This window comes from Phyllopteryx taeniolatus, chromosome 14 (genome assembly GCF_024500385.1).
Source record: "Phyllopteryx taeniolatus isolate TA_2022b chromosome 14, UOR_Ptae_1.2, whole genome shotgun sequence".
Taxonomy (NCBI): domain Eukaryota; kingdom Metazoa; phylum Chordata; class Actinopteri; order Syngnathiformes; family Syngnathidae; genus Phyllopteryx; species Phyllopteryx taeniolatus.
In genome coordinates, this window is record NC_084515.1 from 20,490,663 (window position 1) to 20,504,280 (window position 13,618).

Below are 13,618 nucleotides of genomic sequence, written 5' to 3' on the forward strand. Positions count from 1 at the left end.
TGTTGTATGAATGATACAATAGGTGGATACACGGGTTCATTGTGCCTTCTGCCATCCGATTGTTCTGCCACTGGCATAGATTTGCCCTTCAGCTTCCCATCCAGATCTCTGCCACTCGCTCAGTCCCAACCCCTGACAGTCCAGTGGCCGCCTCGAGGGCTTGCCCTTGTGTTTGCGCGTGCGTACAAAGTTTCACGCACGCGGGCAAGTCAGGATTTAGCTGAGGAGAACGAGCATCGGCGAGCTGTCGGCAGCTGACGGATGGCTCGGTAGCATGTGTCGATGTGGCAGAAACGGCCGGCCGTTGCTCATGCCGTGTGACCGCTGCATCGGCTTGAAGGAGGTAAGGGTACGAGGACGGAAGGGGAGCAAGGAGGCAAAGAGGAGGTTGTCAAAGAAGGGGAAGGAAGGCAAAGCAATGGTGTCCAATGCAGCTATTTGTCATACTGGGGACAAGACAACGAAGTTGCCATTCGACTGATGCACGAGAGCTGGAAAGCGTAAATTCAACAAAAGGTTTGGTTGCGTCGGTTACACGCCGACGCAAGCGATGCGATCGGCACAGGTCGTGTCGCGGTAAAAGCCCCAGACAACTCGGCTCCTAGGATCGTTGGGGCACACAGACCCCTCCACCACGATAAGGTGACTGCTTCCAGGAGGGAGCTTGCTAACAAACGGGATGCCATCAATAATAAATAATAATAAATGGGATGCCACGTTTGTGCCGCCTCGCCGATGCTTTTGGGGAAGAGCTGGTCATAAGCGTCTCCTCAGTTTTTCCAGCGCGCCACGCTTCTATTTATCCTTTGAACTTCAGTCCGGTCCCTCTTCTCAGGGATGAAAAATGGGAACGGCTGCATCGGCAGCAGAGCAGGCGAAGAGGAGCGGCCTCCCTCAGTCAGTCGCTAATGCTTCATTAGGTACTTGGCGGGGCCATTGGTCGCTGTTATCGCCCGGCCACAACGGGCCGCCTCTGCTGTCGCCGCCTCATCGGACACGTGCGCTCGCATGAACAGTAGTTATCCACATTCGCGCGGCACAATCTGGCACTGTTCAGATGCGCAAAGACACACACGCGCATGCACGTACACACATTTTATTCCATGAATCTATTCCATTACTGGGAGAAAATGTGTAATGAAATTACAGTTGCTTTTGGAAATTTCCATGATTACAATTTGAGTTGCTGTGCTTTTGTTTTTGTTTTGTTCGTATCACTTCCTTCCTCTAATGCCGACTCTTGTGATTGGCTCTCTCTGTCCATGTCTCAAACATGACATTTTTTTCCAAGTATGACCTCAAAATTCCACCATTTGGTGCAATCTATTGGTCTGAGATTTTGAAAAGGTTAAACTTATAGTTGCACTTTTGAACACATAAAACTGACTTTTGAACCGTATCATCTTTGGACTTTTTTTCTGGAACATTCACTTATCTAATTTGTACAGTATATCTCTTCCGCAAGGAGGTAACCAACTACATTTCCAAATGTATCATCCCAACACTGATCTGACATCAGCGGTTCAATACCTGGATTAAATCATTACGCTGATGAGTCAAGAACATTCTAGGTGCGTCCATTTAAAAGCTCTCCAGGTCATCATGGTGTCAAAGTGAGCAGTGCAATTTGAAAAAAAGGCAAAGTTGGTGAGATTAAACGTGCTAGTATCAGATCTTGTTCATGTAACCTAATTCAAATTGGAAATCTGTTTTCTAATTTGTCAAGTATCACGCTGATGATCAATATTACTGTCTTTCGTTAAGTCGGCCCAGTGGCCTGTGTAAGGCAAGATGTTTGTTATGTGGCATAATTTATACTCGGGCGATTCAAAGTGCTTTGGAAAAGCAAAGAAATGCATTAAGTCGAGGGAAAATTATTTGTTCTAAAATATAACTACGATAAAAGAACATTTCTAAGACGAGAGAGTGAAATGAAACGGGAGAGTAAGCTAATGACTTCGTTAGTCAACTAGTGCAGTTTTTCCTCACAAGTAACTATGTAGTTGTCCTACTAGTGTGCCAAAGTTGTCCTCCTACTGTGCAGAACGTTCATACAGCGGTGGAAGGCAATAATGGAGAAAAAAAAAAAAAAGACACGGCTCCATATTATTGCATTGTTTGTCAAACTTGTATATACCACAATGTAAGTTGACAAGATCTTCTGGCCTTTGACCTTTTAAAGACTTACTGTGATTGTTTAGGATTGTGCTTCTGTTTGGCAGCTGTGTTGCATTGCACTGCTTCAAAATTGCTCTGTTACACATCACTACGTTGCACACGTGAACATAATGGAGTGGTCGTTGACCGTATACGCAACGAGGCTAACGTTGCGCACACGCACACACACACACTCCCTGCCTGGGTCACAGTGTCCTTCTCAGCTATGTGCCTCGCAATGACGGCTCCATATTTCAGTGTGACAGGCATGCACGCGCTACTCTGCGGGGTGACGGCGCAAAGGTACGGCATGCGCACAGCTTTTATTGCCCTCCGATTTGGCACAGCATACTGTACATGAATGGCACAAAGCCGGCTGTTCAGGCCCTCCCCGAGGGGAAGAGCGAGCACTCGGCAAAGCTGGATTAGATGGCCAGCGCATTGCAAAGTTAATTAAACCACTTTGTAATACACCCTAGTGCAGTCACGGACAATAACCGCAAGCCTTCAGTGCTTTATTAGACTAAGTTGGCTCGAAAATATAAAGATTGTCTCTCTCTCCAGCACTTTGTGTAAATCTTTAAAACGCGGATAAAGTCGTACAATCCGAATCAAAATCATCTTTATTTGCAAAGTATGTCCAAAAACCACAAGGAATTTATACTTGTATCCTAGCAAAATAATAAAAGTCTTGCGGGTGAGGGGTGGAGAGCGGGCGTCCTCTTTATGGGAGGAGATGTTCTGTACAGGATGGCCGGCGTTTATTGACACGTATTGAACCACCGCGTGCAGATGAATTATTGATCCCTTTGGCAGAGTTTGAGGTCGTTGGAGTTCTACTTTCAACACTTTTTGATGAGCATCAACAAGGCTACTGGGGAGAACACAATCAAATAAATCAACTTCAGTTTATTTTCCCTACTATGGCCTCCAAAATACTGTATAATATGATTTCCTTATGCCCGTATGTGCCGTAATGAATAATTATAACAAAAAAAGATGTTCTATTTTTAACTTCGATAAGGTCACGTCGCAATTTAGTTTATTAACATTTCAGAATAAACATCGAAACAATACAAAATCTTCTGTTTAACATTGTGATGCTGGAAAAAAGCGTACAAATTATGCATTTGAGTTCAGCGTTAATATTTCAAATGATTGCCTCAGAATCAAATCCCGTTCTCGAGTGGAATCCACCACTGGCGTAATTACGCCGCAAATGTCTCTGCCCTATAAACTAACGTATTTTGGTTCAAGAAGTTTTAAAGGAAATGCTGTACGGCGCCGATATTTTATCCATAGAATCATTATCTAATAAAGGCTTAATTGAAAAACGGCAATAGATTTTCTCATTTCAGCAAATTAGACCGAATTTCAAAAAGAATCGAACATGAAGAAGCCATTACGGTAGCAAGATGTTCTTGGAGACGCACTTGAGGTCCATCGCCGCTTCTTCTCCTCCTCTCGCAGCCCTCAGCCTCAGGAGCCCCCGAAATTCATTAAAAGGTCTGCAAATGACAAGCCCTCTTTCTGCCCCTGCCACAGCCACAGCCACCGTTTTGGCTGCACCTCTGGGAGGCGATATTGATTTCATTGTCACACACCATGTCCTTCCCAGGATAGTTTTAAAGCTAAGAGGAGGAGACTTTATTTCGAGAAAAAGAAGACTGAGATTGCCTGTGCACATGCCAAAAGTTGGATGCGGGTACGCATGTCTGAGCTTATCTGTTCTAAATGATTAGGCATACATTTGTTTTAGTTCATTTTTCTAAATGCGCAACACAATTTGTATTGAATACTTATTTTTCTTCACAATCAATGATGTTGGCTTCGCTTATCTGAATTTGGTGAGCAAAACCACCATGATGACATGTCCAGGGAGACGATTTCAAGACCTACACATTCAATGTGGTTATTCTGCTCTTAGTTGAATTACCTTCAAGAGTTGCTGTTTGCAGATATACTGCCGTCCACCCTCGGAGGTATTCATTTCAGAATGCTTCTCAGTAGGGTTGAGGTCAGAGGATGAATGAGGCCACATGAGTTTTTCTCCTGCACATAGCAATTTGTATTTATTTATTTTTTTCTTCAGGAAGGTAACATATATATATATATATTTTTTTTTTACATTTGTCATTTTGACACGTCGGCTGTTGCGTGACACTCGACAACGGCATGCACATTTCATGGGCGCAGCGACAGTATCAATATTGGATGTTGACGTATCGTTACTCAATCATGGGAGACAACCGTGAGATTGCGAAATCGATATCATGTCTCACCTTTAACTGGTGCCCCGCCAATGTCTCACAACTGACGAATGAACTGTAGGTCATCCCAGAAATGTGCAAAGTAATGAGTGTCCTCGAAGAAAGTACGACCAGCAGCGAAGGACGACTTCACAAATGGCTTCAGCGAGGGGAGTCTGGCTGCTTGTCATATGTCAAGAAATCAGTTGTCAGGCATGTTAGGAACAACTTTTCCCCTACTCCACACTCGTAGTGTTTCAAAAACAAATGTACTATTTTTGCACGGGCAGCACAGTGGACTCGTGGTTCACCGTTAGTCTGTCTGCCTGACAATTCTGAGGTTTATGGTTTGAATCTTGGCTTCATTCCTCCCGCGTGAAGTTTGCCTGTTCTCTCCGTGCTTTAGGGGGGTTTGCTGCTGGTACTCGGGCTTCCTCCCACATCCCAAAACTCACCGAAGAGCCCAAAGCTACGTTGCGGAGTTATTTTAGCACGGCAATGGCGCTGCATAAAAACGGCCGCGTACCAGCTGGATTGTAAACGGAGCAGGACTTACCATTAAATAGTTAATCTTCTTTTTTCCCCCTTGATTATTTAGTTTGAAAATACATATTTTGCTGTCTATTTTATTTTGGGCCGTATTTAATAATAAAATGACTTAATTACACGGACTCGTGCTTACCTAACTGATTACCAAGGTCTGTTGTAAATAGGCTGCCATTTTGTCCAAAGCATTTGGCCACATATTGAAAATAAAAAGGTTGTGATGGTTCTACACTGTTTTTGCTGTCAGCGTTAATACAGTAGCTGCATATCAACACAGTAAACATATTTACAAGCGACTCCCAAAATGGGCCTCCAGCGAGGAGTTCATGCTGAGGAGGAACACTCGCAAGCGTCTTTGCATCTGCAAAGTTGCGATCACCACTTTTATATTCCGCGTTATAGCGGGGGAAACGCTATATAATGTATATAATATGGCGGTGGGCGGTAAATTCAACAAAATGTCGTAATGCTTCGTGTACATGTGCCACGCCTCCACTGAGTTACAAGCAAAACAGCTGTGTCGATTTTGTGAAATCCTGCTCAACAACAAATTGCACTCGAAACATTTTCACATTTTTGTCCTCCACTTGACGTCAGCAACAATAAAGAAACCATATTAGACTGATTCACGCAACGGCGCACGCTGATATCACACAAAGGAGGCAAAGCAAAACGCTCTCCAAAAAGGAAGTTTCAATGGGAACGCCCAAATCTGCATCACAAGCAGTCCCTTCAGAAACTTGTCTTTTTTTTTTTTTTTTAAATCCAGTCTTCTTCTTTCCGGTCAGTTTAGCAGCGAAGGTCACGACCTCATTAGCATACCGCCCATGCTGTCTGGGCCGTTTTTTTTTGTCGCCGCTGTCCTTCCCTCAAACGAGAAGTGCATCAAAGTGTAAATGGGACAAAGCGATTTGAATGACATCGTGAGGCGAACATTTTAGAAATGTCTTTCGCGTTATTTGTGTTTTGAAAATGGAGGTAAATGAAGATACTTTTAACATGACAAACACTGATTTATTTTTTGAAAGCATTTGAATCTATTCCAGTGATTCTCAAAGTGTGGTACGTGGACTCCCGCTAGTCGTACCGGAAAGAATCAATGAGTTTGACCGGCGATGTCCAAACTATGGCACGGGGGCCATTTGCGGCATAAAAAGGGAATAAAAAAAGATCACAAATGATGTCCTTCCAGCAACTGCTGCATATTTTTCATTTTTAGTTTTCTTAACTTTAAATTGATCCTCCTGAAAATAATCAACACATTAACAAACCATAATAATTGCAAGAGGAATTTACACATGTAAATTAATGAAAGGAAATGGAAAAATTAATAAACAGATGCGCAGAGGTTTAAAATGACTTCAATCCAATTAAATGTAACGGCACATTCTGTGACACTGTGATCTTTACACAGGGAACTCAAAATGGCATTTTCAGCAACATTTGAAACAACACTTTACTCGTATGCTGATAAACGGAGCATATAATTAACAATTATGATCATAATTAGCTCCCACTGACCCCAAGACGACCTTTTGTGTAATAGCACATTGTGTTTTTCGCCCCTCCATGTCAACATCGAGAGAACATGCCAGCGAGTCACTGATACATTATGCGATCATTTACAAATATGTGACCTTATGTTCTATGCTTTACATTTTCCCGTCATGGCATTTTGAGCCTTTTCATGCACGACATTAATACGTAATATAGCATCAAATGGGAAGTGACAGTGGAAAGGCTGTGAGAATTGGGAAATGAAAATGTCGTACGCTTTCATTATTTTCTGCGGGGGAAGCATTGAAAGCAACTCGACTGTACCGCCGCTAGATAGGATCCAGGAGAGCACGGTTAATCCCAAATATTGGGAATTTGGAGATATGGCCTCGGTATGTTGACAAAAGAGAAAAAAGGATCACCAGATCACATGCAAAACAGTTAGTTTGTGGTGTTATTCAAAATCATCCTAACAAAAATAAACCAATTAATGAATAATGTGAAAACATACTCTCCGTGCTCGGGGGGGGATAATCCATTCATAATCCAATTTTCCATGTTGTGGGAGACATCACATATGACGGAAAAAAAATAAAAAATATTGCAATTGGAACTATTGAACAAGTTTTTAACATTAACAATTGTCGCCCCTGACTGTTGACCTAGGAGATGAGGGGGGGCTCTTAACACAAGATAAATAGTTAGGGTAATCCTTTAGAGATAATATTCTGGTTTCTGCTCACTTTATTTGAAGAGGTGATCAGCCTCGGAATAAATCTCATCATCGTTATTATTATTATTATTATTATTATTGTGTGTGTGGCCGGGTGAAGAAAATGCATCATTTTAACATTTCAAAGCAATTGCATCAGTCCATTTGATAGTTTTGTTTACTTCGTTGTTTGTTTCTCTGGACTGCCCAATGAGTTTCAAATGCCAAAATGGCTCATGAAGGTATCTGTTGAGCAGAAATGTTGCTTTCTCCGCGTCGCTTCCGAATCGTCCTCTCAGTTGCCTGACGATGCTTCGCTCTGCTTGTGTTTGTTCATCTTATGTGCAGTTGTTGGCAACTGAGGGATGGGCATTTTTTTTAAAAATTTGTCACATGTGGATATTCCCAAATTCTCATCAATGCTCCCAAAGCCCAAGTGAACGGAACAGGTCAGTGCGAGGTTGCTCGCGTGAGCAAACATTTCCAGTACTGTACATGGGTGAACGGCAGGTATTTGTTCATGGTTAGTCAAAATGAAATTCAGTATCTCCATGCATTATTTCATGTTACAAATGAATATTTCTCGCAAACGCATCAAAGTACTGTGCATGTTTTATTCACTGCAAACATACCATGTAGATGTAATAGATAACAATTCAGTAATGTAATTACTAAATTACGCAGTGCAGTGGTTCAGGACTTGTTTTGTCTAACCCACCATTAGTCCACATTTAATGGTTCCATTAAAGCATGAAGAAACCCCTTTAGCTGTCATTTAGTTTCTCAAATCACCATAATTATCTTTGACCCAGATAGCTGCAGCCTGAGATGAAAGCAGTATAGTTCAGATAGATGTTTACAAATTCAGAAAGTTCTCTTTTGATAGGTCTTTATTAGTTGAACAAGAGGTCCAATAAGATTAAGGCGCCAAGGAAGTTCCATCCACCCGTGCATTTTCTTCTTGGTAGCAGAAAGCAGTCTAAGCAGGGATGCTGAGTCTTGTTCTTCTTCTTCGCATCCAGCCAATCACCTTCGTCCATCAGGGGGACACAGAGGTTCTTCCCAGCGGTTGACACAAGGCAGTTGGCCAGCTGTGGTGAAGGATGCTTCCTGAAGTCCATGGTCATCTCCGCCGTCTCGAGCGTGTTCAGCTCCAGGTCGTGTCGGCCGCGCCGCAGCTCCAGCCGCTGCGCTTCCTGTCCATACGCAGACTCGTCGCAGTCTTCGATGAGGCCGATGACTGTGGTGTCGTCTGCAAACTTCAGGAGTTTGACAGCCGGGTGCGTTGAGGTGCAGTCGTCCGTGTAGAGAGACGAGAGCAGCGGAGAGAGGACGCGTCCTTGGGGTGCCCCGGTGCTGGTGGTGCGTGTAGATGAGGTGGCGTCCCCCAGCCTCACCTGCTGTGCCCTGCCCGTCAGGAAGCTGTAAATCTGCTGGCGAGACACTGCGCTGGAGAGGAGTTCGGGGATGATGGTGTTGAACGCAGAGCTGCTGTCCACGAACAGGATCCTCGTCCGGGTACCCGCGCTGTCGAGGTGTTCTAGGATGAACTGCAGTCCCATGTTGACTGTATCATCACAGACCTGTTTGCTCGGTAGGCAAACTGCAGGGGGTCCAGCAGGGTTCCTGGGCCCGCCGCTTTGATCTTTTGTTGTTTGAAGATACAGCTCACATCCTGTTCATGGATGGTCAACGCAGGAGGTGGAGTCAGAGTTGGTTAGAGATTGTAGACCACGCTAGACTGACAGAGTCGTTAGCAGTTAACTGGTTTTCCAGCTTTTCTACATACTTTCTGTTGGCAATTTTTTTTCAGAAAAGCTGGAAAACCAGTTTGTGTTCCGTATTTAATGTTCTATGCACTCGTGTGGTTTTGATTTATCACAGGTGTGTCTCAGATTGTGTCCCTCACGGGCAAAATATCTGAAAGAATTCCACGTCACTTGAATGTGCATCAGATGAAGACAGAGGAAGCGGTATGAGAAAAGAAGAAGTCTGCTGCCGGTCCAATTCAGTCCTGGCTGGTGATTAATGAAGTATGGATAGCCTAGTGTTTTCCTTTTGGAATTTCTCCTCTCGACTCAGAAAGTGCCCTTCCTCTCACTCCCACAGCCCCTGCGCTTTTCTCATTTCAACATACCTCACAGACCAGTCATTATTTTGAGATTTAAAGCTGATCCGGGAATGCATTTGCGGCAGCGGGGAAAGGACGGCTTTGGGACCGAGACAATAACACAGATGGAGTACAGGCTCTGAGAACGTAAAAGGCACCGTTGATGAAGCGCTCTGTCACGAAGAGCGAGGACCACGGGCTATGGAGGAGAGCCTTCAAAGATCGCTATGGGCTGTAAACATTCCTGCCATCACCATCACGAGAGACTACTACAACCATGAACTATCATGATCAATGTCGAAACAGTGACTATTGTTCCCTGTAAAGTCAAGTTTCCAAAGTCTAGTAGTAGGAAGATAAAAAAACAAAAAAACTAACAAAAAGCCATTCTTTGATGTTTATTGTGCCCCAAGGGAAGATAACCAAAACATTGTTAATTCAGAATTGTTCTGTAATTTAATGCGAGCAAACACCTTTTCAGTTGATGCATTTAATATTCCCTGTTGAAAATGTTTTTTTTTTTTTTTTTTTTTTTTTTTTCCCAAAGCGACAAATAAATCAAACATGACGGTCAGGCAGAATGCTGTGCAGAAGAGACGTGTATCTCCGTCATGTCGATACAATACCATACACTCCAATTCAGAGAAAATGCCATTTGACAGAATTAGTAGCGTTCGTGCAGTATGAATCGATGCAATGCAAGATTACACACTGTTAGACACTCCTGTAAATTCTACAGTTGTTTACCACACAGCTTCCAGCAAAATACTTGAAAGTGATTTTACAGTCATTAACTAGCGTTTCCACTGCAACGTGGGATTTTGGTTGACGCCACACAGGGAGTTACTGTATGTTGTAGCAGAAGCCACGTGGCTCCCAGCATGCATTGCGCCATAAAATGTTGAACTGTTGCCGTAATAAAGACGTTAATCCTTAATGTTCATAAAGGAGAACGATTAACATAGCATTGATCATGTGTGTTTGTTCATTCATTCATTCATTCATCTTCGTAGCGCTTCTCCTCACGCGGGTCGCGGGCGTGCAGGCGCCTAACCGAGCCGACTCTGGGCGAGAGGCGGGGTACACCCTGTACCGGTCGCCAGCCAATCGCAGGGCACATAGAAAAAAACAACCATTGGCACTCACATTCACACCGACGGGCAATTTAGAGTCTTCAATCAACCTAGCACGCATGTTTTGGGATGTGGGAGGAAAGCGGAGAAAACCCTCGCAGGCACGGGGAGAACATGCACAACTCCACACAGGCGGGGCCGGGATTTGAACCCGCAACCTCAGAACTGTGAACTGCATTAAATACAAACGTGTACTTCCTTGTAATTGTTGAAATTGGCCTACTTCTTCTGCGAGCCACTCATCAGCACCACAATGAATAAAAACATTGATTTGACACCGTTGCCGGTAAATTACTGTAATTCATATTACAGTAATGTACTAGCAACAGTGCTGCCAGTAAATTACTGTAAAAACGCTATGAAATATTTGTAGAACCACTTGTAAAGTACAATTATATGTATAAAATATTTACTATGATGTAGTGCTGCAGTTGTTCTTCCATCCGTTTCTACGGCAATATAACATATTTGCTCTTGCATCAAGTTCATGCACATGGAAGTGAAAAATGTCAGCGAAAATCTTTAGTAGCTACTACATTAAATGCATTCGGGTAGCACAGTAGTCCTCTGTCAGCACGGTGATTGACAGGTGATCAGTTCAAGGTGTACGCCAGGTCTCACCTTAAGTCAGCCGGGATAGGCTCCGGCCACGTCCAGTGGATTGCAGACAAAAGGAAGGAATACATAAGGGAACTGGGGGGAAGAAAAAAAACCAAACTTCAAATTCATCCTTCCTCTGCACATTACTGGAATGGATGCTTTGGCGTATCGTGAGGTTTGCGCGGATGTTTCAGTGCTAGTCCACATAGGGTGTTGCACTACTGTACTGCCTAATGAGACAGAAACCCGGTCCTCAAAGTGACCTTGTGTTTTCGAAGCTATGCAAGCCCAGTGAGGGGCGAAGTGGAATTGTTCTCACTCGCTGATTGGAGATGTGTGAGGCGTTTGGCGTTGGGGGCAGCGACCACCATCTGGTGTGCAGGCTGATTTCTCTGGAGGTGTGGCCGCATCACAGGCTAAGCAATCAAGAAAAGCCAAATGTATTTAGCATATCTTACGCCGCGCAGTTTAGGCTTGCGGGTTCCATTTAACACCATTTATTAAAAATATAATTATAACTTGGACTATGAGCTCCTGCCAAGTCACACAATTATTGGACAAGACCGGGGGTGTCAAACATACGGCCCGCGGGCCAGAACCGGCCCCTCAGGGGGTCCAATCCGGCCCCCGGGGAAGGAGAACACATTCACTGCTATTTTTCAACCATCAATCCATTTTCTTTACCGCTTATCCTCACACGGGTCGCAGGCTGCTGGAGCCTATCCCAACTATTCGGGGTACACCCTGAACCGGTCGCCAGCCAATCGCAGGGCACATAGAAACAAACAACCATTCGCACTCACATTCACAGCTGCCACGCATGTTTTAGGGATGTGGGAGGAAACCGGAGTGCCCGGAGAAAAGCCACCCAGGCAGGGGGGGAACATGCAAACTCCACACAAGCAGGGCTGGGATTTGAACCCCGGTCCCCAGAACTGTGAGGCAGATGTGCTAACCAGTCATCCACCGTGCCGACTGCTATTTTTCAATAAAAGTACATTTTGTTGCTGATTTTGTCCACTGGGAGGTGCACTGACAACACATAAAGGACATTGATGCACTTGTGAAGGCCCACCGATGCCAAGTATCAGGAGCACACTCATCTAAATTGGTGTGCCATGTTCACACTACAATTCTGCGAAAATCAATCCCTCCTGGAGAAATGACATTGAATATTACAAAATTTCAGTCATAAGCTTCACTTCAAAAGAGCTTGGTTTGTTGGAAACGTTTTTTGTTTCCATGCACGGCCACGATTATAATTTTCATGTGTACGTTTACAAAGGCTGCATAACTGAATGGTGCACGCTCACTGATTCATAATACTCTTGAAATAATTTTGGGTTAAAAATTCCAGACTGCTCATATGATTTGCAACAAGATAATCATGAATAAATGTGAATATTTTCCGAAAGTACTTTTAATTTGCACCACAGCAATGGGCAAAATATGGAATATTTGTGATTTATGGATTTTTAAGCCACAAATATTGTGGTCCGGCCACTAAAATGAGTTTGACACCCCTGGCCTAAACTATTTGACAACCTCAGACGCATAAACGTGTAGCATCCGAATCGAACGCCACATTACAGCGCAGCAAAATGCAAACTTAAAAAGATAATGGTCCCCAATTTAGTAGGCCAAAACTGAAATCGACAAAGCTCCAAAGAGGGATTTTTTTTTTTTTTCCAAAATTGTTTTGGTTGACACAGTGAATCAATTTTTATTCTCAAAATATTCCCATCCAAGCAGTTTTACACAATTTGATTTGTGAGGAGACTATGCCTTTTAAGGACCAGCAACAGTGGCACATTTCTGTGGGACAATGACCAAGAACTGAACACAACCAGGGAGTTTAGGAGGAGGGCAAATGACCAAATTGAGACGGTTGGGAAAGACGCAAGGAAAGGGGGCGGAGCTACAGACTGACCTTAACGTTTGAAACTCATAAGTCAACAATTACCACAAGGCAAATAGCAACAGATGTTTGATAACAAGCAAAGCATGAATCCAATCAACGACGCAATTTATTTTGAGGAAAAACAAAACATTTTGACTAAAATATCCTAAATATTATAAATTGTAATTGAAGGGACACCGAATCTCTAAAATTTAAAATCATGTATATAAGAATTGTCAATTATAAATTCAATGTTTTTAACGTAGCATCATTAATCAGACATAAAAATATAACAACACTTTCAATAGTCAAATGTAAAAAAGGGCTAACAACCGAAAATTGCCTCCAGTAGGGCAGCAAATGCAACTGAATGCAAATTTGATTACAAATTCCAACGTAATTCTTCATGTCCTTTCGGCATGTGTATTAAAAAAAAAAAAAAGAGAGAGCGCAAAAAGTTAATCTTTTGATGCGTGCTAAACTGAGGTCACGGGAGATTTGCTAACTCCTCACTCAATTTGTAGTTGCGATGTAAGGCGTACTTTGGAAATATTGGTCAAATTTGACGCTTACCTTGTATTGTGATAATTCAGGACTAATTTCTGAGAGAAAAAGATCTCTTAATGTTCTTCTCTTTAAATGTTTCACTGCAAAATCGAACCCTTTTAATGCTGCAAAATGATCCAGTCAGACCCATGCAAATATTTGGACACT